Source organism: Pongo abelii, chromosome 16 (genome assembly GCF_028885655.2).
Source record: "Pongo abelii isolate AG06213 chromosome 16, NHGRI_mPonAbe1-v2.0_pri, whole genome shotgun sequence".
NCBI classification, from domain to species: domain Eukaryota; kingdom Metazoa; phylum Chordata; class Mammalia; order Primates; family Hominidae; genus Pongo; species Pongo abelii.
The window spans coordinates 23173299-23196330 of NC_072001.2; the positions used below are offsets into that span (position 1 = coordinate 23173299).

A 23032-nucleotide genomic window follows, 5' to 3' on the forward strand; every position below is an offset into this window, starting at 1 on the left:
TCATTTCAGCCCTGTGAGAGTGCCAAACATTCAGGTAGGCTCTCCAGCCCCTTAAGTACTACTTCATACTCGGTTTCTTAGCCTCTTAGCCCTCTACTGTTGACCAATCACCAAATGTGGGAAAAGCACCACAGACTGTCAGGGTCACCTCCTAGGCCTGGTCACTCAAGTTCTGGCTGAGGTTTTCAGTTACCTTCCAACAATTGTTTTTGATTGGGGGCAGGGCACACTTTTGTCCAGTTTTTCTAACTGCTCTTGTGGGGAGGCGAATCTGTCACAAGCTCCTCTGCCTTTAGTGAAAGTTGAAAACCTTCATCTGTCCTTTTTTTGTTGTTTTTGAGATGGAGTCTCGCTCTGTTGCCCAGGCGCTAGTGCGGTGGCACGATCTCTGCTCACTGTAACTTCTGCCTCCTGGGTTCAAACCATTCTCCTGCCTCAGCTTCCCGAGTAGCTGGGATTACAGGCGTGTGCCACCATGCCTGGCTAATTTTTTTGTATACCTTTAATAGAGACAGGATTTCACCATGTTTTCCAGGCTGGTCTTGAGCTCCTGACTCAGGTGATCTACCTGCCTCAGCCTCCCAAAGTGCTGGGATTACAAGTGTGAGCCACTGTGTCCAGCCCATCTGTCTTTTAAAAAAATGTTTTTAATTGGAGGTATAATTTATATTCAGTGAAATGCACAGATCTGGTTTACATTTTGATGAGTTTTAACTCATTTAACATTACCCATGGAACCTACCTCCTTTGAAGATACAGAGTATTTCTATCATCCAGAAAGTGTTCCTGTGCTTTCATCCTGTCCGGCACTCCCCCAGCAGCTGATGAACATGCTGAGGACATTGGTACTGGATTCTGGCCACCCCAAAAGAGCCGCTTTGAGAAGGCTTACCCAGCACTAAATCCCTGCCTGCTCTCTCAAAATTTCCATCTTTAAGCTGGTTGTACCTATAACCCTCCCTCATCAACTCAATAGATAAACAAACCCTGAAAAATAAACTCCCCTTCCTGGCCCAGCAGCCCACAGCCTAATATTGACTGTATTCCCAGGCTTTCAGAAATGGAACTCGCCTGCCGGTTCACCCTCACTAGGGCGGCAGCTGCACAGGAGCAGCTGGGCTCACCCATTAAGCCAGAAGCCAATAGCTGGACAGTGACACTCAGACCCCAGCCTGGGCCAGCCTGGCTGAAAGCCCCCTTCTTTCCATCCCACTGTGGAGAGAGGGGGCGGAGCATACACAACTCTACTGCCCTCCGCATCCTTCAGCTGTGCTTCCTCCTGGGAGAGGGAGCCGCTCATTAATTTGGCCAAAGCCTTCTTGAGGGCTGTAGGTTTCACAGGCTGGGTGTGTGGGGCCCACCGTGCTAGAGAGAGAGGCTGGTGTGTCAGAAGGCAGCCACCTGGCCAGAGGAGGGTCAACCCCCTTGGTGACCTCCTTCCCCCGGCTGGACACAGCGTCCTGCACTCTCTACATGTGACTGTTCCCCTCAGAGCTGCTTCCAGGGGAGGGGTTCTAACCCTGTGGGTGGGGACATTGTGTTACTTTACGGTGGGCCATGGCTCCCTCTGACATCTCCAACTCAGAGGCAGTAGAGAGAAGATGAGAAATTCCCTGGCCCCTCCTCCCTCAGCACCCCCACCTCTGCACACGTCCACATATGGAGACCCTGAAAATGGGCCCTGGGAGTGCCACCATCTGCGCCTCCTTTCCATGCCTGCAGCAGCCATGCCCACTCTCCAGACCCTCACCCGCCTGGCTCAGTAGACGCTGCACTGCCTGTGGTCCTGCGCCTACACCTGGGCCTCTGTACCCGTCAGTTCCCCCAGTCTGGTTCTTATTTTCCCCAACAATTAGGGAGCCTGTAAGGTCACCTGTTGAGCAAGCTGGGGGAGAGAGTAGGGTGGGGCTGGGAGGATGAGGAGGAGAAGCTCATGGTCATGCTGGAGACTCAGCTGAGCAGAGTCTCTGCAGGCCCCTTGGCTGCCTAGCCAGTGGTGATCCCGCCCCCACCCTCATTTCTTCTTTGTTAACAAAACCATGACCTCATTAAATACTGGACACCTATAAACCTCATGGACCCTCCTCCAGCCTCCCCACCGTGTACTGGTCAGTCTAAGTCAACTGTAGTCATTTCATTCCTCTGGACATTGACTGCTTGGGGCTTGGGCATGAGCTGCCTCTTCACCTGAGCCTGAGCCACAGGTACCCTCTGCACCTACCACGCTGATGCACTGGGCCAGGGAGAGCTCCGTCTTGATGGAGATGAGCTGTGAGGAGCTGGTGGCTGGGTGGATCAGGTTGTGGTAACAGGTTTTGTTCAGAAGGTCGTCCATCAGTTTCTGCTCGGCATGGGCCATGCGGCAGTCCCCTGGGTAAACACACAGACATGCTGGGCCCTTGTGCAGCTGTCCCCCACTGCAGCTGACAGCTATGAAGCAGGAGCTGAGAGGGCCAGGGAGCACAGACACCCTGAGAGCTGGCTGAAGCAGTGAAGGCGCTGGTGGGCCTTTCTTTCCCTGGGGACTTCAAATGACATTAATGACAGAGCTCAGCTACCTCCTCCCCATGCCATACCTCTTCCTCCTCCCCCTCCCTCGATCAATGAACAGCATCCCATGCTCTACACATCTGATACAAAACTGGGTGTCTCTTCCTGACTCCTCCCTTGGTTCATCCAAGTAGCCCCCAAGTCCCGTCTGTCCTCCCATCTCCATGGCTAAAGCCATGTCCCTGCCTCCCCCGCCCTGCCCACCTTCTATTCTCTCCACCTGCACTCTGCCCCTGCCATCCGTGTGCCATACAGTGGCAGACTGGTCTTTCTACAGCAAGCTGGACTAGGGCCCTTCCCTACCCACAGCTCTCAGAGCTGGAGGTGGAGTTGAAGCTCATGTTCTGGCTTGGCATTCAGAGCTCTTTCCCCCTCGGCACTGGCTTATCCAGAGTGCTCACAGTGCAGGGCAGGAGCCCCATGACTCAAATGTGGGTTTGGTGCAGAACTGGGTCTGAGGTGGTGCTTTCCCTATGAAGAGACAGGGCCGACATGGGGGGATTTTCTGGGTTCAGAGTTAGACCTACAGAGTGCAAGGTTTCTCTGAGGCACCAAACAGAGGGGTCGAGCTAGCAGCTGGCTCCTGGTCTGGAGCTTCAAGGAGGGGTCTCAGCTCAGAGCCAAATTCAATAGCCAGCTTACATGCAGCCTCCCGCAGGGAGCCCATGGAGCTTCCACAGCCTCAGATCTGCCCCTCTGCATACCCCAGATCTCTTGCCAAGGGGCGTTTGGGTCTTCATGTCATCTCCCTCCCATATCTGGGAGTAAAGGTGAGGTGAGGGGACTTGCGCTTGTGTACTCTGGTGTCTTAAGGGAGAGTGTGTCAAGTAGAGTGGAGGCGGCTTGGAAAGAGGGAGACTCAGAGGAGAGTGAAGGACACATGACCAGGCGAGCCTGGGAGCAGGAAAAGAGAGTGAGCAGAGGAAACCGCTGGGTCAGGGGAGCGGACGGGAGGATCAGGGAATGAGGGGGGCTGGAGACGTGGGGGTGGGGACGCTGGTGAAGGGCTGCCTGGCTCGCCAGGCTCAGGAGTCAGTTACATCCTCCCACAAGGACCAGCTCACCTAGTCGCCCCAAAGCCCTCTCTCTGTGGGTGGGACCAGAGGGCCAAGAGCACAGATAACCCAGTTGAGCAGGACTGAGGCGGACTCAGGTGGGTGCTGGGCTGGACTCCTGGCTCTGGGGAGCAGCCGCCACCCTGCCTACTGCAACCACTTTCCAACTCGCTGCCTATCTGAGCAGATGCAATATTGGGCACCTTGTAAAACATGCTCCTGGTGCACCTGCTGCCTGCTGCCCCTCCTGCAGAGTGCCTGGGCTCTCCAGAGGGGATTCCTGTAGAGGCTTGGCCTAGATTCTGAGTCCTGCCTCTCATACCCGGGGCTGCTACCCCAGAGGCCAGCTGCTTGAGTACCCTGGAAGCTAGTCTGTAGCCCCAGGCTACAGCTGGGTCCATCCCACAGCCCTTCTTTAGTGTATCTATTTGGACTGACTGCTCAGTTCATAGAGAGGGGTGTGTCTTGCCCCAGCCCATCTGGCATGTCTAAGGCAGCTGTGGGGTCAGAATCTGCAGATCCCAGCCCCCAGCCCTGCAACAGTAGGAGAGGCTGGACCCCACATCTCTGAAGTCCCACTGGGCTGGTGCGAGAGGGCTCCCGAGTCCAGAGCTGCTCTGCAGGCTGTGGGGCTCATGCACCAGCTTTGAACCCACCTGATGTGCTCAGGTTGCTCACCTTTGGGCCTGTCCTGACTCTCAGGCATTCGGCTGAGCCTGAGGGCCTCTCCCTCATCTTGACCACCAGCTACAGGCTCTGACTTAGAGGTTCCCAGAACCTTAGACCATTTGGCCGGCCCCCCATTTCTCACCTGAGGAAACTGAGACCAGAGAGGGAAAGCAACTTTCTCAAGGACCCCCAGCAATTCAGAGGCAGAACCAGGTCTAGGAGCCTCTTCTCGATAGATTTTCTCCCTGTCCCCCGAGCCTTCTTTAGTGCCTCATTAACTTCCCTGTAAGGAAACTGCCCCCCTGAGGCTGGAAATGGTGCTGTCCAGAGTGGTGTGCGACAGTGACTGCGCCTGTGTTTGTACTTGTGAGTGTGTATGGGGGTGGGGATGAGGGGGGGAATAAACAGCAGGGATTCTGGGGGCTGGATGCACTCCACCTCACCCCAAAAAGGGGTGCAGGAGAGCCCAGACAAGCACAGCACATGCTTCGACTTTCCAATCTGCTGAATGCCTGTGAGGCCAGCTGGGCCCAGAAGACAAGGGACAGGCCTTTCCCCATAGATGGCAGGGGGGTGCCCAAGATGGGTGGAAGCTTCTGCTGCAACTTTGGGGGTCACATCCCAGCCCATGGGCTGACACTTAAGCAGAAAAAGCCACCTCTAGGAGTCAGTCGTGATCTAGTGATTCTGATGAGGAGGGGCCCCACCAGCCTGTGTCCAGGGTCTTGTCTGGGAAAAACTGCTCCCTGGCAGAAAGAGGCTAATAATTTGAGAGGAAGCCATAGCTGAAATCCTAAACTGTGTGAGTGTGTGTGTCCAGTTTGAAAAAGCGTATCTGACCTAAACATTTATATTGAAAAAATGGAAAGATATTCCCCTTGTTTTGGAACACAAACTACAGAAAGCAACAGTTAACAGAATCTCATCGGAAAGGTCAGATTCTGCATCTGGAAAGGCACAGTGATTTTCAACTGCGGTGTGTGTCCTTAACTGAGGAAGGGAAGGTGAGATTTATATTTAGTAAAAGGCAGCTATGAATTTACCTTTTATAAAGAGCTTGCTATATACTATTAGTGCTTTTCAATCATGTCAGAATCAGCCAGATGCCTGTGGAAATGCAAATTCCCAGGCTTCATTCCCAGAGATTCTGGTCCTGTGAGCCTAGGGTGGGGCCCAGAAATCTCTATGGGGTGGTGCAGGCTGCCCCAGGACCACACCAAGAAACACTGCAACTGGCCCCCACACATCCCAGTTCACAAATATGCAGGCAGGCATCTTATCTCCACAGAACAGATAGGGAAACTGAGGTCCAGAGTGGGGAAAGAAACATCATGGGGCCACCCAGCAAGTAGTAGCAGAGCCACGATACACCCACTGTCTGCAGGCACCATCTCTGATGACAGCTCCACCTCCCCACAGGAACCTTGCCTACCCCCACCCCTACCTCCTGCTGCCCGTATGGTGGGTCTCTGTCCAAGGAAGATGTATCCTAGGTCCTCTAGGCTGACTGGGGCTCAGAGGAAACCTTGGCCCAGAGTGTAGGAGCTAGAGGGGTCCTTGGAATTCATGTGGGGAATTTGAGGCCCAAAGAAGGCAGTCCTCACATTTGAACTCTGTCTGGAGAAGGGCTGGGTCTCCTTCCTGAGTGGTACGTTTGACTTCACCAGCCTGGCCCTCAGTCAAGCTGGCTGTCCAGGCCCGCCACACCTCAGGGTGGGTGACCAGAGGCGGTGGTGCCATAAAACACATTTCCTGGGAGATCCAGCCCCAAAGCTCAAAACACTCCAGGGCTGGTGAGTTGGGCAAGCCCCCTTCCCTCTCAGCCCAGTTTCCCCATCTCTACAACAGCTGTGCTGGTGGAGACTTCTCCCTGAGACTGAGCCGCAGATTTTCTCCTGGGCGCCTACACCACCCAGGTTACCAGCTCCTCTGTGCCCGCTCTTCAAGAAAGTCAGCTCTCAGGTAAGGAAGGTGCCTTGGCTCTATCGGGAGCAGGAGCCGGTGCACCCCCAGCCTCCCAGACCAGTGGGGATGGCCCGGGCTGCCTACAAAGCTGCTGCCCAGCCCAGAGACACCCGCCCGGGAGGGTGGCCCTGACACTCGCAGCGGCTCTGAGAAGAGGCGGCCCCCACTCCAAAACTGGCAGAGCCACCCACGCCTTCCCTCAGCCCAAAGAGGCTTTTAGGAACATGAATCATCTCAGGTTCAAAGCCATGGGGTTGCTGAAAGACAAGAAAGTGCATGGCGAGCTGGCGCGAGGGAGCGCTGCTCCATGCAGACTTTGCAGGGAGGGCACTTAGGAAAAGGGACTGGAGTCTGGGAGGGCGACTAGCTCAGGGTTAAAGGGAGGGGATGGAGCTGGAGTGAGCTGGCCTTGTCCTCCCCCTTGGGCCTTCCAGCCTGGGCTCAGGCGATTCAAAGGAGCGAGCACCTCCCTCTCCCAGCCAGGGAGTTCTTGCCACATTCTTCAATCAGTACCATTCCCTTGGGGGCTGGGTGACAGCACCCACCTCCAGACCTGGCTGGAACTGCTGTCTCAATTCTAGATCCAAAAGAACCTCTGGCAGCTTCTCCATCTCCCTCTCAGTCCAGCCTCACCTCTTCGCCCGTGGAGGAGCTCCAACAGCAAATCTCGCAACTGGAGGAACAAGGCAGGAAGAGCAGGGTCTGAAGAAGGAACCACCTTCAAAACGCAGCTCTGCCACCTTCTCTCCAGGACTCTCAGGCTTGCTTTCCTATTGCGCCCTCGACATCCTTTTGCTATAATCTGGCATGTTGACGTATAGTCTTTAAAAGCAACAACACAGTTGACGTAGAGCAGACTTCCCATTTGGGATGGTCTGGAGAAGTTAGGTTTGAGGGCATCCTCTCTTCTGCAAACTGCAGCAGTAATAGATGAGATACACAAAGTAAATAAAGGCTGCATGCGGTGGTCACACCTGTAATCCTGTAATCCCAGCACTCTGGGAGGCTGAGGTAGGAGGATCACTTGAAGCCAGGAGTTCGAGACCAGCCTGGCCAATATGGCAACACCCTGTCTCTACTAAAAATATAAAAATTAGCTGGGCATAGTGGTGCACACCTGTGGTCCCAGCTACTCAGGAGGCTGAGGCAGGAGAATCACTTGAACCCGCGAGGCAGAGGTTGCAGTGAAACAAGATCCCGCCACTGCATTCCAGCCTGGGTGACAGAGTGAGACTCCATCTCAAAAAAAATAAAAATAAAAAATAAAGTACATAAAAAAGACATGCCCAGGCTGAAAAATAAGTTAATCTTTATCTCCATGAACGAAAAGCAGAAAAGAAATGCAAAGTGGTTGGAGGCTGAAGAGCCTGGACCCTGCTGGGCTTTGGAAACCAATGATGGTGGCAGGTCCTTTGGGGTAAAGAGGGACCAAATGACTCCTAGCTAGAAGCTGGGAGCTTGGGTATACCCCAGTACTTGAAAGGATGCTGGCCGGGCGCAGTGGCTAATGCCTGTAATACCAGCACTTTGGGAGGCTGAGGGAAAGTAACTCTTACATCAGTGTGAAAGCAAATCAGACAGGACAGGGGAACATGGAGGGGAGGAGAGCCAAACCAGGGCCTGGTTCCACCCGCCCCATTGGGCCAGAAGCACAAGTGGTTCTCTGCACAACATCAAGAGCGAGGACATGCTTTCAGCTCCACTTTAACTCAGGTTCCTCATGTGACAGCAGGCTTGTCAATCCCACTTGCCCCCGTGGCTCGCACCAGAAAACCACCAGCAGTGTGAGTAAGGACAGAAGCAGGAGACAGAGGAGCCAGGGTTTGGGAATCCCACAGCAACCCACAGGCCCTCATCACACACAGCAAGGATGTGCCCTCACTGGGCTCACCACCACCACCAGACAGCACCTTCACTACCTGATAACCTGCCTGGGTAACACCACTGTAACACAAGAAACAGGTCTAGAATCTAGCATGTATGCTACACCTGAAGGAGCAAAAGATGGTAATAAAATACGATAAAATTTTTATTTCTTTAATATAAAATTTAGAGCCATAATCAAAATGTATAATTCTGACGGGATTCACTACTTATAAAAACTTCACAGCCCTCTATTTTCAAATGTAAATGGTATTCCGTGGCTCCTCGCCAGCATGTAACTAGTTACTCTGCAATCCGTTTCATGGCTTATTTTTGGCAAGCAGCGATTTCTTCAACCCACGTTTTCCAAGGGAAAAAAGGACATGAAATGTTTCCAAAAGTTTCTTACAATCTTTAGATAAACTACTGCTCAACAACTGCATCCTCCAAGTCAACACATCAAGAATCCTTCAATCACAAACACTTAAGGTGAGAAAACGGTGTCTATCCATGCAGGAGAGGGACACGTTATCCATGCTTATGAAGACAGCCTGGATATTGGCTACTGAAAAACTGTGAATGCATCTTCCTTTTTCTACTTTCCAAAATTTTTGTGAGGTGATACTTATTTCTATGTTTGTTTCTATTCTTTTTATTTTGTATTTTTTAGTAGGTACATCCTTATTACAAATCTACTGTAGAACCAATGTCCCATACAGGACTCCACGTGCCACAGGAACCAAAAAGTCACATGCAGCGAAGATGAAGACACAGCAGACAACCTGTGTGGACACCACAGAGCCACCTGCCCAGGACACCAGTGGAGCCACAGGTGCAATTCAAAATGTTCTTAGTCGTATTAATAAACATGGCCAGGTGCGGTGGCTCATGCCTGTAATCCCAACACTTTGGGAGGCTGAGGCGGGCAGATTACCTGAGGTTGGGAGTTCAAGACCATCCCGGCCAACATCGTGAAACCCCATCTCTACTAAAAATACACAAATTAGCCAGGTATGGTGACATGCATCTGTAGTCCCAGCCACTCAGGAGGTTGAGGCAGAAGAATCATTTGAACCCAGGGGGCAGAGGCTGCAGTGAGCTGAGATTGTGCCACTGCACTCCAGTCCAGGCAACAGAGTGAGTCTCCATCTCAGGGGGAAAAAAAATTGTTCTTAGTCACATTAATAAAAGTAAACACACACACACACACACACACACACACACACACACACACAAAATTAATTGTAATAATGGCCAGGTGCAGTGGCTCATGCCTGTAATCCCAGCACTTTGGGAGGCCAAGGTGGGCAGATTACTTGAGATCAGGAGTTCGACACCAGCCTGGCCAACGTGGTGAAACTCTTGTCTCTACAAAAATACAAAAATCAGCCAGGCGTGGTGGTGTACATCCATAGTCCCAGCTGCTCGGGAGGCTGAAGCAGAAGAATTAGTTGAACCCAAGAGGCGGAGGTTGCAGTGAGCCAAGACTGCACCACTGCACTCTGGCCTGGGCAACAGAGCAAGACTCCATCTCAAAAATAAAAAATAATTTTAATAATGTATCATACTTATCCCAACAGACTGAAAATCTTACCATTTCAACATGAAATATAAGAAAAATGATTGAGATATTTTACATAAGTTATTTCACATTAAGTCCTCAAAAACCATCAGCATAGCTTACATATGTAGCACATTTCAATTTGCAGTGAAATTTGCATTGAAAATATCTGATCTGCACTTAGACTCATAAAATACATAGTTGACAAAGTAGACTCACGTGGCCAAGTGACATTCTTAAATGCTTTCTAATAACAGAATCAAGTTTTTAAACCTGCATTTTAATTAATAAAAATTAGATAAAATATTCAGTGTCTCAGCTACGATGGACACACTTCAAGTGCTGATCAGCAAATGGTGTGAGTGCCAGCCAGACTAGCCAACGCAGGCTACACCGCTGCAGCTGAAACAGGCCAATCTCTCTGCACACGGGAACAGTCTGGGCAAGCAGGAGATGGGGAAACGGGCGCCGCCCTCATGAGAACAAAGGACCCACAACAGGAACCCTGCACTCACCCCCTGCCAAAGACACCAACAGCCCATGACGCAGCCTCCTCACAAAAGGGAGAGGCATTCAAGAACTTAGAAAATCACCTCTTCCTGGAAAATGCTCATTTTAAAACTTTGCACGTAGCTTTACATTTTAATTACAAGGTTTTTAACATCCATTTTCTCATGTCTTCTGAACTCTGTGAAAGTAAACACAGCTTTTATTCTTACTCCTATAGTTACTGTGTTGGAAGTTCACCTATGTGAACAAGCTGTTGCAACTGAAATTTTCTGAGAACAGATCTCCAGCTCTTTCCATTAACACAAACTGTATTAAGTTTAGTTCTCTAATTTCCATTGCTTAAAGGCCAGAATGTGTGAAATATGCATTATCAGATTAGAAAAACAAACAAACATCAGAAAAACATTTTGCAAAATAGCATTTGCTAAACTCTATGATAGAAACTAGCTTTAAAACTTCCTGTTTCAAAATTTCACTGTGTGTCCACTAAGTTAGTTTTTCTGGCTGTGGACAGCAGGCCCACCGCACGCCACAGGCCCACCGCATGCCACAGACGCACCCCATGACACAGGCCCACCGCACGCCGCAGGCCTACCCCATGCCACAGGCCCTCCCCATGACACAGGCCCACCCCACGACACAGGCCCACCCCACGACACAGGCCCACCCCACGCCGCAGACGCATCCCACGCCGCAGGCCCACTGCACGCCGAAGGCCCACCCCACGCCGCAGATGCACCATGCCCCCCATGAACAGGCCAGCTGAGAGCTGCAGCCACTGCCCAGGGCTCCCTGCTCTGTGCTCAGCTGCCTGATCCAACCTGTCAGGGCTCTGCTTTCTCTATGTGTAGAAACAAAAAACCAGGAGCACGATGTGACAAAAAGCAGATTTTTATTAAACAGAGGTACATATGTGTTTCATTTTCTAATAAATCTCTTTCACAAATCACCTTGTTTTTTCACTCTTCTTGAATGATCATTTTTAGACAACACTGTCTGACTGTTTTGGCTTCTGCTAAAGTTAGTCTCTGTTCACAGGCTGAGTCTGACTTCTTCCCACCTCCTCCTAGTCGGGCCTTCCAAAACAATGCTCACCGTTCTTTCACATTCACTTTGGTTTTGAAAAGAAAAGTTATGTTACAAAGTAGTATGTATAACTCTGTAATATATGAAGTGAGGCAATGATACAACCAGTTTTAAAAATAACCTTCCATGATGATTTTCATTTACATCCACCTGCTTATTAGCAAGAATCTTTTTACAGGTTTACTGCACACCCAATTTCTGTTCTGGAAAAACTTTTGAACATCATCATGCCCTCGCCCTCCAACTTCTCCTCTCACCTATATTTAAAAGGGTCTGCTCTTTACCCTAAAATCTATACTAGGTAATTTTCAGAATATTCCTTGAATCACCAAACAAAGTTTTGAGATCCTCGTGCTGGATTTCACTATCTTAATATGAAAACCAATAATCACCTATTAAAATTCAATACAGGCCAGGCACAGTGGCTAACACCTGTAATCCCAACATTTGGAGAAGCCAAGGCAGGTGGATCACCTGAGGTCAGGAGTTTGAGACCAGCCTGACCAATATGGTAAAACCCCATCTCTACTAAAAACACAAAAATCGGTCAGGTGTGGTTGCAGACACCTCTAGTCCCAGCTACTCGGGAGGCTGAGGCAGGAGAATAGCTTGAACCCAGGAGGTGGAGGTTGCAGTGAGCCAAGATCGTTGACCCTGCACTCCAGCCTGGACGATAGAGACTCCATCACAAAAAAAAAAAAAAACGCTAGTAAGTAAAATAAATAGGCCAGGCGTGGTGGCTAATGCCTGTAATCTGAACATTTTGGGAGGCCAAGGTGGGTGGATCTCCTGAGGTCGGGAGTTCAAGACCAGCCTGACCAACATGAAGAAACCCCATCTCTACTAAAACTACAAAATTAGTGGGGTGTGGTGGCACACGCCAGTAATCCCAGCTGCTCGAGAGGCTGAGGCAGGAGAATTACTTGAACCTGGGAGGCGGAGGTTGCGGTGAGTCAAGATCGCGCCACCGCACTCCGGCCTGGGCAACAAGAGAGAAACTCTGTCTCAAAAATACAAAAAAAAGTAAATAAATAAAACACAATACAATACAGCTAATACGATTTACCTAAGACGCTGTTGTATGAGCTGAACCAGAGGCAAACACTGTTTGCCAGAAGACTCACAGATCCCCGTATTAATAAGGTCTTTATCCAATGGAGTCCTGCTTCTATGAAATGCTGAGGCATTTGCTTCCTGTTCATCAATTTCTTTTTCCTTCTGTGCTTCTTTTTTGGCTTCAATATCCTGTAATTCATAAACAGAAATTGTTTACAAGTGATCTCATTACCAGGTGTGAAGACACACAGGCTGGCTGAGCCCTGACCCCAGTGCCAAGCTATCCCAGCCTCTGTGGCTGCCGCACACACCTACCCACAGGCCTCCACCTGCCCTGTTGGAAACCCCAACTCAGTTGTGCAGTTTCAAACAGTGTCTTCTGTTTACAGATCCAAGGTCCAGGCTGCCTCTGCTGATGCTCTCCAACCTCCTTCTGTGAAGTCCCTAAAATCCTTAACCCTGCTACTGGCTCTGACAAAATCCAATGTGATCTGCCCCACACACGCAGCATCTAGCTGCTCTGTAAGGACAAGAAGGAGCTGGAATTCTCACACACAAAAGTCCTGGTTCAAATGTAAATGGCAGAGCCACTTTGGGAAACTATGAACACACACTGACCCCAGAACCTAACAAATTCCACTCCAAGTGTTTACCCAAAGGGAAGACATATGTTCACTAAAGTACTTGTTCACAGCACAATCGTAGCAGCTCTACACAGCTAAAAACCAGAAAGCCTGGACGTGGTGGTTCACGCTTGTAATCCCAACACTTTGGGAGGCGAAGGTGGGGGGATCACGAGCCCAGGAGTTGGAGACCAGCCTGTGCAACACAGTAACACCTTGTCTCTACAAAAAAAATCAAAAAACTAGCCCTGCATGGTGACATGCCTGTGGTCCCTGCAACATAGGAGGCTGAGGTGGGAGGATCATGTGAGCCTAGGAGGACAAGGCTGCAGTGAGCCAAGATCAGGTCACTGTATACAGCCTGGGTGACAGAGCAAGACCCTGTCTCAAAAAAAAAAAAAAAGAAAACTAAAACCAAAAACAATTTAATGTCCTTCAATAGGAGAATGAACTAACAAAGAGTACTACACCCATAAAATGGAAAACTTCCCAATAATAAAAACGAAGTCACAATAGACACATCAGTGAGTGAATCTGAAAATCATTCTCCAAGGCAAGGCGGGAAAGAGTGCATACTATACAGTTATATTGCTGCGACACTCAGAGCAGGCGAAATGCATCTCATCTGAGGGCAGGGGCATATACTGGCTGCAAGTGCCAAGGGCACAGGGATATTTCCGGGTGACGGGAATGGTCTACCTGAGTAACAGGTTATCTGTTAACTTCACTGAAACAGGCAACATGCAGTATTTTATCACAATTAAATCATCTCAATAATTTTTAAAATTAGCACATAAAAGAATTTTAATTTAAGAAAATACTTGGATATGATAAAAGTTGAGTATTTTACTGTTTTCAGTTATTCTTCACATGTGTGAGTGTGGTATTTCCGATCTCAGCGCACCACCAGGTCACATGTGCCTCCAAGGCCATACCTGGATCTCTGCAGTAATGGCTGCGTGTAAGGCTGACTCCAACCCTCCAGCAGCCATCAAGCTGCCCACCAGAAGATCAATCATGAATCGACGACCTGGACTTATGTTCACTTCATTGCCTGAAACTGAACTAGAAAGTGTGTGGCAATTGGAGTGAAACGCCATCCCCTCCCAGCACCCTGACCCATGCCGTCTCCTGTTCCTTCCCTGAGCCCACCTGCGCAGGGCAGGAGAGCAGAGAGCGCCCGGGCCTGCTTCTCGGCGGTGGGCAGCAGCAGGGACCAGCCGCTCTGCAGCATGGCCTGGGAGGCTGAATGCACGGTGCTCAGCGTGCCTGTGCTGCTGGCCAGGGTCACCACCGTCTGCTTCAGGCTGTTCAGGAGGACGCTGCCCAGACCTAAACCAAGGAATTCCGGGTCAACCTGGTGACTAATGGCAGCATGCAACTGAAAGGAGAAAAACAATTTTCAGTTAGAACCCCTAAAAATGAGTGAATTTCAAAGTCTTATTAAACACCGAATAAAACTCAATTTGAAGTATTATTTAAATAGACAAAATAACTTCTCAGCTTATGTATTTTTAAAAACTGGACTAAAAAAACTCTTACCCACAATAGTTGAAGTATTTTCTAGGGGAATTTTTGTAACCCCACTATGAACACATATATGGAAAAGCTCAAGATCAGCAGAAGAGCTAAACAACTAGCAACAGCAACCTCCACCCCACCCCAACCATCTGCACCAAACACAAATAATGGCTACAATGTAACCACAAAAGCGGCCACAGGCGGTGGCTCATGCCTGTAATCCCAGCACTTTGGGAGGCCAAGGTGGGAAGATTACTTGAGGTCAGGAGTTCAAGACCAGCCTGGCCAACATGATGAAACCCCACCTCTATTAAAAAATCAGCCAGGTGTGATGGTACACACCTGTAGTCCCAGCTACTTGAGAGGCTGAGGCAGGAGAATCACTTGAACCTGGCAGGCCAAGACTGCACCACTGCATTCCAGCTAGGGTGACAAAGTGACACCCTGTCTTAAAAAAAAAAAAAAAGCTGCTAAAAATTAGATTGTGGAGCTGAGAGTACACAAGGAAACTCCTCAAGTGCAAAACCGAAATTCACATGGGCACACACAGCAGGAATCAAGAGGTTCCGGGCTCTGAAAGCAGAGCCAAGCCGCCAGGCTTCAGCACAACCTCCCACATGGGAAGGCACACAACGACCCACTGAACCCGAGCTTCCTGCAGAAGGCTGGGAGCCACTCAGGATCACCTGCCTGCCAGCCAACCACAGCCAGGGGGCAACACACTGCCTGTCCCAGGCTCTGGGTAGCAAGAGGCCCCACGAGAAATCAGAGACCCGGCCTTGCCCTGGGAGTAGAAGTGAAATCAAAAGCACACCACTCATCTAGGTATAGATATCACAGGTCAGGAAATGACCACCGACACTCACCTAGAGTCTGTGAAACCTACAGAACCCTCAGGACCCCGGAGAGGCAAATGCAAAACCATACGCTGGGACACCTCGACAGCCTAAGACATACATGAGGCCACGCCCCACAGCACCGACCAGAACAGAAACATCACTGAAAACCAGGAGGGGCAGCAAACACCTGGGCTGCACCCATGCAAATGCCAGGATGCCACAGGTATGGTGATAAATGAGTGCTACAGAGGACTAGAGAAGCACACTTCAGACCTCTGCTCGGTTCATTACTGCAACTAAACACTACACTCAGTTCTGTACATTCTAGAAGCAGGGCAAAAAGGGGAGGGGCTGGAAGAGGGACATGACGGGTTGTTACACAGAAACCACTGTAATAAAAGGGAAAAATTACTATGTCGAGAAAACTGTGGTTCCTGTCATTAAGTTAGAGGGTTTTATTACAAAGACAAAAGATGATGATCAAACACTTCAGGATAGAAGTATTAGAATAGCACAGAAGTATTCAGGATAGCATTTCAAAAATGGTATTTTGATTTTTTTTTAAAGACTTCTTTTAGAGATACATAATTATGAATGAAATGATGTGCTGTGTTTGCTTCAAAAATGCTCAGGGGGTAGTGGCAGTGGTGATGGTTTCAATGAAACAAGAGTGGCACTGGGTTGATAATTGTTGATACTGGATTATGGACATGACATGGGGGTTCATTACACTGTTTTCTCCTCTTTTAAATAGTTTGCAATTTTCTATGATTAAAAATAAAGTTACAGAAAAAGACTTAACAGGTGGGGCCACTCCCAATTAAGAGGGGAGTGTGATTAAAGAGGAAGCAAGAGGCAGCTTGCTGTGGGCAAGAAACAGCCTGAAAGTCAGTGTGCCTGGAGCATCCCACTCAAGGCAAAAAAAAAAAAAGGAGGTGGCCAGACATGAGGCTGGGGACCAGGAAAAGTAATACCCTGCCAAGTCCCATTGGACGTATGAACCCACACAAATCTTTGAGTGATGGGGAGACATTTGGATATTCTGAACATTGCAAAGAAAGAATTAGACTTGGCCAGGTGCGGTGGCTCACACCTGTAATCCCAGCACGTTGTGGGGCCGAAGTGGGTGGATCACGAGCTCAGGAGATCGAGACCATCCTGGCTAACATGGTGAAACCCCGTCTCTACTAAAAATACAAAAAATTAGCCTGACGTGGTGGCACATGCCTGTAATCCAGCTATTCAGGAGGCTGAGGCAGGAGAATCGCTTGAACCCAGAAGGCGGAGGTTGCAGTGAGCAGAGATCGCACCACTGCACTCCAGCCTGGGCAACAGAGTGAGACTCTGTTTCAAAAAAAAAACAAAAAGAATTAGACTTGTGACCTACCTAGATAGACTGCTCTGGTGGCTGTGTTGTGTAGGGGTGGATTTGAGGGAAGCAATTCAGGAGCAAATTAGAAAGCTGTTATAGGTGTCCTAGGAATTGATTTCAGGACCTGTACAAGGATGGTAGTTTGGATGGAGAGGAGGAGCTGGAACCAAGAAAGATTTTGGTAAATATAGTGGGCACAACTCAGTGGCTAATTACACATCAGAGAAGAATGAGAATGAGCCAAGAAAGACTCCACGCTTCTAGTCTGGGGAACTGGATGGACTGCAATCCTATTAATGGAAAGAGGACATATAGAAGGACTATCAACTGTCATCTAACTGTGTTTTGAAAACAAAAGATCTTGGTAGGACCCATCATTCTAGTCAGAGGACTCTGTGACCTGCCTTCTGTGACAACTACACACACTCTCTCTCAAGTGTCTCAAACCCTTTTCTTTCTATAGACTCCTTCCCTTACAGGATTGTAGGTGATCAGAGATGTGAGAAGGTTCCAGCAGCATTTAGCCTCATGCTTTCCTTGTACAGTTGGAAGGTCTACAGATACTAACTGACTTGTGCAAAACCCTATCTTTTTAATTTGTTTAAGACTGCCCTAACTTCAAAATGAAAAACAACAAACACATACATATACACTTTTCCATCAGCTTGACTACCAATCTTTGCTCCTTCTTTAGTACTCAAATACCCATTGCTCCATTTCCTTCTTTTTTGGAAATTTATTTCTGAAATATCCACAATGTTTTATTCTCTACCCTTTGAATGCTACTACTCTAAAATTCACTGAAAAACTCTTTCTTGTTAATCAAAGCAGACTTTTCTCTTTCCTCATGGATTTTCCTTGTCTTTCTGTGAGATTTGAATCCTATCTGCTGCTTGCCTCCTTAAACTCCTTCCTCCTTTGGTCTCTGGAATAATAAGCTTCCCTGGATCATACTCCTCCCTCTCTTCACTACTTTACTTCCTCACCATCTTCCTCTTTTGATTCCCCCTCTTCCTCTAAATCTCCAAGCTTCTTTCAGGAGCCCAACACTCTTCTCTTTTTACTCAAATACTGTGAAGCCATTCACCCTCACATGGTCCACAGTTTCTTCTGTGGTCACAGCCAGCACTGACAGTGCTCCACGTGGAGAAGTCTGTGCCTGTCATGAGTGTGATGTGTCAGCTATGTTGGCCCACATCACTTTGCCACATGTGCCTTCTCAAAGAGAAGTAACACACACTGCCCTGGGGCTCACCACTGGGCTGGACCACAGTTAAAAGGGAGATTGACAAATGAGAGTGGGTTCTGAAAAGCACAGAAGGTTGTGAAGGGATCTAAAAACAACAGTGCATGAAGACTGCTGAAAAGGCTAAGAATGATGAACTTGGGAAAGACAAAGCTCTCGGGATCCATGGCAACTTTCTTCATATTTGTGAAAATTTGTCACATGGGATGGGGCATAGATGTATTTTTTTCTGCTTCAGAGAACACAAATTGGGAGGTCTATTCTGTCTCATCAGAAGAAAAAGATCTTGCAAATAACTTGTGTTGCTCAACACAAGAATGAGGTGTCTCTTAATGCAGTGAACTCTGCTCATTGCTGAAGGTGTTGAAGAAGAAATGCCTGCTCCGAGAGGGAAAGTGGCCAGATTACTGCTGAGACCCCTTTTCCCCTGATGCTCTGGGAATGGCTCTCTTCATCGATAGCCTGTCAGCATGAAAGACTTAACATGTTTGACATAGAACCAGCCGTTCTGTTCAATTACTTGAGTCTATCATTGGTGCTGTTGTTCTTACAGATTCCTGGACTAGAAATCTCAGAGCACCTTTGATTTCTTGCTCTCTTTTTGTCCCTATATAACTACCTCCAGAATGCTTCTTTGATTTCCTCTTGATTCTTAATTTCCACTGGCACTGTTACAATCCAGATCCATCAAATCACATGCAGATGGTAGTTATTGGATTTTTAAGTTGGAATGAACCCTGGAGAGATCAAGCCCAACCTGCTCCTTTTATAGGTAAAGAGAATGAGACACAGAAAAATTAGACTTGTCTAAGGTCATGTAGTTAGCAGGGGTGGTTCTAAGCTCCAATACTCTTAGTACCTTGTTCTTTCCATTTCCCTATGATCACTCAGGCGACTAATGCATTTCAACTTAACTGATTTTATAGAGACTGACCGTGACTTACCCATGGAATGATTATTTGTATGATACTATGATGGTTCATGGTCAAATCACATGTGTTAAAACCTAGAAATTATCCCCAATCTCTTAAGGGTAGCAGACCACTGGATCTGCTTTGAGTTAAGTAACACTGTCTTTTCTGTGCTGCTCAGAGAAACTGCCAAAGGAGGACTGCTGAATTGTGAAATAAAGAAAAATTCTAGCCAGCTCAAGCTCTCTAGAGTCTGTAAATCCGGGTCATTTGGATATTAAATGTATCACTGTACTCCAATGAGTACAAAAATTACATATATCATGTTAACTGGCTATGCCCTGATTACTCCCACAAAAGGTCCCGGAAGCACGTTGGTTCTTCTGTTGCTATTCTGGTCTCTTCTAGTTCTTGTGCTTGTTTCAGCCAAGGCAATTTCGCTTCCACTGGACTTTTTTCTAAGAAAAAGAGAACATAAAGAATGAGCTTAATTACTATTAATCATTAAGGAGTTGGATAGATGATCATATTGGCTGAAGATTTCATTTATAAAGAGGTCATATTTTTCAAATGCAAGTTGAGTTCCTTAGTACAATACATTAGGTGGCTGCTGGAATGAATTAAACATTTCTGCTGTAGTTTTTAAAAATTAGTACATTATTAAAATGCAACCAAAATGATCACATGATACAGTTGAATCTGCTGTCAAAGTTAACATAAAAATGCCTTTTATAAATCAATACCAATTTCTGTTGTTCATACTTTGAAGCTCTTACTTCAACCATATCAGCTTGCTATCTTTGGTCACATTTTATTTTTGCCTATGGAATGCAAAAATTAATAGAGAAAGGCAAATAACATGAAAGTTAAGAAAGTTGGGGGGGAATGAAAGAATCTGTGTTATAGTTTACTCAAACTTTTACTATTGTTGTAGTTGTTGAGGGAGATGATTACCAATTACATCTGGCATGGAGGAACAAACTGTTGCCCCTTTCTGTCCTTTGAAGCCTCCTTGATGTGAAGAAGGGAATAATCTATCTATGAAGTGAGAAATAAAAATAACTTTAGGGTGCTTCAAGGAAACTATGGACACTATGAAAGTGGCTATGAAAGTATCATAAATGCAGAAGGAAGGAAAAAAGACTTCACTGATGGAGTTACGTAGTCAATGTTTGTACCTGTCATGGCAACTAGTGATTTTTCTGCAAGATAGACATACTCAAAAATATTTGTTGAATGACTAAGAGGCTATTTGTATGAATAATGAACCCAGAAATAACAAGAGAGTTTTACCATCCTCTCTCAAGTACTAAGGAGGAGTCCTTCTTACTAATAGTTGGGAATAATCTTTTCTCCTATTTCAAGATGGAAGATACTTTTCATGAGGATGGTTAACATTAAATAACATGGAAATAATTATGTACAGAGAAGATCATATATCACAGAGATGGTGCCAAATCCTCCTATCCATGGATGCTACGCATTTCTGCTCTTTCATGTGGAACAAATGTGAACTACTGGAGAGATTATAAATGCATCCATAGATCCCCACTGGGAACTGGAAGTTTTCATTCATTCCATGCATTAGTACACATGATAAAGATGACATCATTCCTCCCTCAAAAATCTTACACTCCAGTGGAAAGGTAGCTATAAAGAAGAATGAGAATCTTGGGAAAAGAATAATTTCCTCCTCCTCCTCTACTTCTTCCTCCTTTTCTTGCTCTTCTGTCTTTTCCTCCTTCTACTTTTCCTTCCCCTCCTTTTTCAATCTCCCCCCCGCCATTCTTCTTTTTCTTCAAGGGAGGGACTGCATTTAATATGTCCACCAAGAAATGTTAGTATAAAACTAAATAGGAGCTACTCCATCTGTACTGAATCAACAGGAGCTCAGTTTTCCCTCCAGATGAATAATTCACATATATCTAACTTCTTTATCTAGATGGGAAGGTCTATTGCAATCTGTCAATAAAACAATTTTTATAAGAAAGTAGTAAGTTGAAAGGGAAATGCTACAATATTGGAATGGGAGCTGGAAATACCATTTGATTTGAATTTACAATGCACCACAGACTTACCTTTTGGTTTATAACACGGGATGGAAATGACACATTCTTCTTTGACGTGTAACTTCAGTTGTGGATCGCAGCCCCCAACATGCTCTCTATGGTGGTTAATACACACAACAACCCGGTACCGTAACCCTCAGCCACAAGTCACCATGCACTTCAAAGAAGAAAAGAGAAGCCAATGCATTTCTTTTAAGACAACCACAAAGGCATTATTGTATCATATGCAAAGGAGAGCCATGAACTACATAAATATTAAACACAAAAGACTTTTAGACAAATATTATGTAAGGAAGGCTACAGAGGCTAATTTTCTGTGATGCTTGTACTTCAGGGCCCCTCTTTTGTACAACTTTGTTCCACTTCTCAATTCAAAAAGTATTTAAGGTGAGATCATAATTCAAGAAAATTACAAATGCCTTGAAATCTTACTGCTCAAATATCAAAGAAACTTGTTAGAAGTTTTCTCAAGTTTGATTAAAAGTTTACATGACCCTACCCAAAATAATTTTTGAAGATGAATGAAACCTTTCTGAACTGTCAATAAAAATATAATACAATTCTGATGAATTATGCCAGAGGATTATTTTTCTATTCCATCTATAAAAGTCAGTCTTGCAAAACTGCTCTCATATAACGAGGCCATCAAAGAGTATTCAGCCAAACACTACAGAAAAAAATACTATCGATGTATCCTGATACATCTATAACTGCCACAGTTAAAGTTAATAAAAACATTATGCTATTTTTTCCTGAATTTTTGTGAAGTTTGTGTTGTCAGCATTTTTTTCTTGGATTATTTGTTTATGATTTGAAAGTTACTCTTGCCTATGAGTGGAATGTTTTCATGTCATATAAAAATCTAGAATAGCTTTTCAAATTTATCTGTGTTATGGTTTGGCTCTGTGTCCCCACCCAAATCTCATCTTGAATTGTAATTCCCATAATCCCCACTTGTCATGGGAGGGGCCTGGTAGAGGGTGATTGGATCATGGGGGCAGTTTTCCCCATCCTGGTCTCATGATAGTGAGTGAGTTCTCCTAAGATCTGATGGTTTTATAAAGGGCTCTTCCCCCTTCATGCTCTCTGTCCCTCTCCTACTGCCTTGTGAAGAAGGTACTTGCTTCTATTTCACCCTCCACCATCATTGTAAGTTTCCTGAGGCCTCCCCAGACATGTGGAACTGTGAGTCAATTAAACCTCTTTCATTTATAAATTAACCAGTCTCTGGTAGTATCTTTATAGCAGTGTGAGAATGGGCTAATATAATCTGCATGTTGGGGAGTATATATATGTATGCATTTAAAAAAATTGATAGACTATATTTTTTGAGGACCATATTGGGTTTACAGAAATATTGAGCAGACAGTACAGAGAGCCCCAATATTCCCCTTCACCCCCTTTTCCCCCTATGATTTTCCCTATTATTAACATCTTGCCTTAGTGTGGTGCCATTGTTACAACTGATAAACCCGTATTAATACATCATTAACATAACTAATACATCATTTAATATATCATTATTAAATATTAAGTCCAGAGTTCACAATGTGGTTGTTGTCATCTTTCTAAAATTCGTAATTTCTTATAATTTCCTTTCTGATTCTAAATAAACATTCCCTTCAATACTCAATATTTGTGTTTTATATTCTTGTTTTTGAGGAGTCCCCTCCAATCTGTACAAACTTCAGACCCCACCCATTCTGGATCCACCCCAGGGAGGGGCTGAGAGTTCTTGGTTGCCTTTGGTTACCTGCTATGGGACAGGCACCTCCTTCATTTGTTATCTCATGAATCCTCCTGACCCACTTCCAGGTCAGTAGCTTCAGGCTTATTGAACAGATAAGCAAACGGCCCACCATCTAAGGATCTTGCTCAAGGTCACACAGTTCCTAACAGGCAGAGTGGAATTCCCTCCCAGAGCCATCTATTGCCAAAGCCATGGCCAAGCCACTGCTTTAAGAAGCTTGAAAAGTATTTTCTGACTGTCTAAGCACTTTGTACCTGTGTATTGCTAGGGACAAGTTTCAAAGATATGTTTCGAGGATATGGAGACTTTTCTCAGTGTATGCACATCAGGCAGAATATTGGGAAATCTCTCTAGTTCATGATGCCACTCTCGAAACCACTGAACAA

The 23032-nt window shown here is 46.6% G+C and overlaps 1 protein-coding gene and 1 pseudogene across 1 annotated transcript in view; both read right to left on the minus strand.

Annotated features, from left to right (window-relative positions):
• Positions 1-3188: 3188 nt before the first annotated feature.
• Positions 3189-7104, minus strand: LOC129050016 (uncharacterized; annotated as a pseudogene).
• Positions 7105-11048: 3944 nt separating this feature from the next.
• The window catches only part of LOC103889494 (uncharacterized), a 147075-nt gene continuing 135091 nt past the window's right edge, over positions 11049-23032 (minus strand). The window contains 6 exon segments of the mRNA XM_063716105.1: positions 11049-11284; positions 12326-12504; positions 13874-14003; positions 14091-14319; positions 18536-19285; positions 20906-21053. The gene's annotated coding sequence lies outside the window, so the exon portion shown is untranslated.